Source organism: Schistocerca americana, chromosome 4, assembly GCF_021461395.2.
Source record: "Schistocerca americana isolate TAMUIC-IGC-003095 chromosome 4, iqSchAmer2.1, whole genome shotgun sequence".
NCBI lineage: Eukaryota > Metazoa > Arthropoda > Insecta > Orthoptera > Acrididae > Schistocerca > Schistocerca americana.
Window position 1 is genome coordinate 410,019,061 of NC_060122.1, and position 4,227 is coordinate 410,023,287.

Below are 4,227 nucleotides of genomic sequence, written 5' to 3' on the forward strand. Positions count from 1 at the left end.
ATTAGGTTTGGAGTCAAAGACGAATTAGGTGTCAAGCGTCGATCAAAAAAAAAGCTGAAATGTGTGTGAAATGTTATGGGACTTAACTGCTAAGGAAGCGTTGATCGCTGTACTAATCCATCACTAATTTGTTTTAATTTTCAATGGATATTCATAAGACAATTTTTATACCAGTCGAAAAATGCTCGTATGAGCAAATATGCTCCTCTTTAAAAGACTCTGACTGAAAAGTGTGGAACCAGCTGCCTTAATCCTCATTCCGATACCCTCACCAAAAATTTTGGCATTTGAATATACAGTATTCACACTCTTTTAACACGCATGCCAACGGCCTTACCGCAGTGGTAGCATCGATTCCCGTACGATCGCCGAAGTTAAGCGCTGTCGGGCTTGACTAGCACTTGGATGGGTTACCATTCGGTTCTGCCAAGTGTTGTTGGCAAGGGGGTGCACTCAGCCCTTGTGGGGCGAATTGAGGAGCCGCTTGATTGAGAAGTAGCAGCACCGGTCGCGAAAGGTGACAACGGCTAGGAGAGCAGTGTGCTGACCATATGCTCCTCCGTATCCGCATACGGTGACACCTGATGGTTGAGGATGACACGGCGGCCGGTCGGTACCGTTGGGCGTTCAAGACCTGTTCAGAAGGTGTTTGTTACATTTCACCAGGTGTCTCTTTTAGTGAAGCCTTCACACTCAACATCTGCCACTCAGTGTCACCGTATATATATATATATATATATATATATATATATATAGGGTGAGTCACCTAACATTACCGCTGGATATATTTCGTAAACCACATCAAATACTGACGAATCGATTCCACAGACCGAACGTGAGGAGAGGAGCTAGTGAAACTGGTTAATACAAACCATACAAAAATGCACGGAAGTATGTTTTTTAACACAAACCTACGCTTTTTTAAATGGAACCCCGTTAGTTTTGTTAGCACATCTGAACATATAAACAAATACGTAATCAGTACCGTTTGTTGCATTGTAAAATGTTAATTACATCCGGAGATATTGCAACCTAAAGTTGAAGCTTGAGTACCACTCCTCCGCTGTTCGATCGCGTGTATCGGAGAGCACCGAATTACATAGGGATCCAAAGGGAACGGTGATGGATCTTAGGTACAGAAGAGACTGGAACAGCACATTACGTCCACATGCTAACACCTTTTTATTGGTCTTTTCCACTGACGCACATGTGCATTACCATGAGGGGTGAGGTACACGTACACACGTGGTTTCCGTTTTCAATTACGGAGTGGAATAGAGTGTGTCCCGACATATCAGGCCAATAGATGTTCAATGTGGTGGCCATCATTTGCTGCACACAGTTGCAATCTCTGGCGTAATGAATGTCGTACACGCCGCAGTACATCTGGTGTAATGTCGCCGCAGGCTGCCACAATACGTTGTTTCATATCCTCTGGGGTTGTAGGCACATCACGGTACACATTCTCCTTTAATGTACCTCACAGAAAGAAGTACAGAGGTGTAAGATCAGGAGAACGGGCTGGCCAATTTATGCGTCCTCCACGTCCTATGAAACGCACGTCGAACATCCTGTCAAGGGTCAGCCTAGTGTTAATTGCGGAATGTGCAGGTGCACCATCATGCCGATACCACATTCGTCGACGCGTTTCCAGTGGGACATTTTCGAGCAACGTTGGCAGATCATTCTGTAGAAACGCGATGTATGTTGTGTTTGTTACAACACGCAACTGAACGTCGGAGGTTTCAAGCGTTAACTTTAGGTTATAATATCTGCGGATTTAATTAACATTTTACAATGCAACAAACGGCACTGATCACGTATTTGTTTATGTGTTCAGATGTGCTAACAAAACTAACGTGGTTCCATTTAAAAAAACGTAGGTTTGTGTTAAAAAACATACTTCCGTGCATTTTTGTATGGTTTGTATTAAACAATTACACTAGCCCCTCTCCTCACGTTCTGTCTGTGGAATCGGTTCGTCAGTATTTGATGTGGTTTACGAAATATATCCAGCGGTAACGTTAGGTGACTCACCCTGTGTATCCCACTGCCTCCTTTTTCTCCCATTGGCAGTTTCTGCTCTCTGGCTCGCCCACCGACAATGTCTTCATCTATTTCTGTCGCTCTTCCTTATCACTGTCTCCTTCTCATCCCCATTCACTGTCTCTGACCTCTGGCATTGTCTTTGTCCCACTCGTTATCTCTCCCATTGCCACTGTATCTTCCTTTCTCGCTTAGAGTTCACTGTGTTTCTCTTCAACCAGCATTTCCTCTTCCTCACACATATCACTGTGCATGGTTTGCTCGGGGTTTGGCCCCTAGAACGGGAAACTTTAAAACGTGGGTACAGGGAACGTGGAAAAGTGGGCATTTCTTTTCGTGTTACAGTTCGCCGGCGTAAGGCGGTACAGAAGCTGAAGCCTGTGTATGGTCTCCAATGACCTGTCTTTTTCTTTTCCAATTTATCCTCTCTCTTTAGCTCCCAATGCTTCTATCTCCATCCGTCTCTCAGTCTCTTCCACTGCCAGTTACTCTCCCCTACCATCGCTATCTCCTCTCTTTTCCCCCGTCACTTTCTCTCCGCTGCTATCTTTCAGCACAAAAATTCACTAATATACAGTATTTTCATGCCAAAATATTTGGTGAGGAAGGAGGAATGAGATTTGAAGCAGTTGCTTCTCCACTTTTCAGTCAGAAGAGGGGCATATCACCCTTTTTGTGCTCTGACAGCAACATTTTTCCGCTGGTTTCTTTCTTTTCCGATTTAGAGCTGGCTGTGCTGCTTATATAAAATGAAGTCCGTAGGTTAGTAAAGTTTTGACAGTTTATTTATGTAATCGACGCATATACGTACTTTGACGTATATAAACAACAAATAAGTACACATAACACAGGTTGGTCATACAGTCTTGATGGACTTCTAAAAAATAGTACATAACTGTAATCCATTTTTGTGATAGTAAGTTGTACCAACGATTCTGAAAGGTTTACGCATTACGCCAAAGAATAAAGTATACCGAATGTAGATGCTCAGAAATTAGACCACGAAGATTACGCAAGTCTCCAAGCTACATTTTCCGATTTCATGGATGTTCCCGATTTCATGGATGCTGCGCACAACGAATACCTCATGGATCACATTTCGTTTACTGTTGAGACCAGAAAAGTTAACGGATATAACTGCCGCATATAGTGTGACAAGCCACCCCACGCTACCCTGAGTGGCACCTTACCCTACCTCTGAGTGGCAAAGAGACACACCAAAAATGAATGTGTCGTTTAGATCACTAAAGACTAAAGTTTATGGATATTCACTTCTGCAGAAGAGACAATTACAGAAATATTCATGTCGATGTGCTGGATAATTTCTAGAACCATAACCTCAGCTAGGAAACATTGCTGACACTGCTGTGTTTCAAAAAGATGGTGTGCCCTGCTATTTTGTTCTCATGTGCAGGGATTACCTAAGTCGGAGATTCGTTAAGAGATGAATACGCAGAGTTCACCAAAACGTGTCCATCGGGTTCAAGCCTTGGATTTCTAAGTTTTTGAACACATGAAGTCAAAGGTTCATAAAAGAAAGGTAAGAGATCTCCAAGATGTAGGAGCTCGATGCAGGCGTGCGGCGTCGGCAATTTCACGAGAAATGCTTCAGAACGTTTTCAGGTCTGCACTTCAAAAATGGGAGCAATACGTCGAAGTGACCTGAGGCCACGTCCAAGAATGATGAAAATGCATACATAGACGGACAGTAAACATGAAAGCGTATTATGCAAATGCATGTATTATTTCGTATAAGTGGATGGAGACACCATGACCACCCTGTATAAAGTTAACTCGTAAACTTGACCTATCAATGAAAGTTCGCATTTACTACTTTAAACCAAAATTCCCATTACTCAGACAAAGTGTGTCACGAAGTTTTATTGATGAAGAAATGTGTGACTAAAAACATAGTTCGGTGACCTCAGAACCCATGGGCAGACTCTAGAATCTTTGCCACATGTTCACTACGTGAGTTAAAACTACATTTAAGGCTCAGGTCGGATATTACGTGCTAATTTTACGAGCACAAGTACGGTAACTTTGAACCTCAGGACCTCGGTAACTGATAATAACATCGAAAATAGTTTCAAGATTGTCCGAGAAAATCATATTAAAACATATGGTAAAATTTCGATGATTTTCCATGAATAGAATTTATAGAACTGGTAATCTTCACAA

At 42.5% G+C, this 4,227-nt stretch overlaps 1 pseudogene; it reads left to right on the forward strand.

Annotated features, from left to right (window-relative positions):
• Positions 1-323: 323 nt before the first annotated feature.
• On the forward strand, positions 324-442 carry LOC124614114 (annotated as a pseudogene).
• The last annotated feature ends 3,785 nt before the right edge of the window (positions 443-4,227 follow it).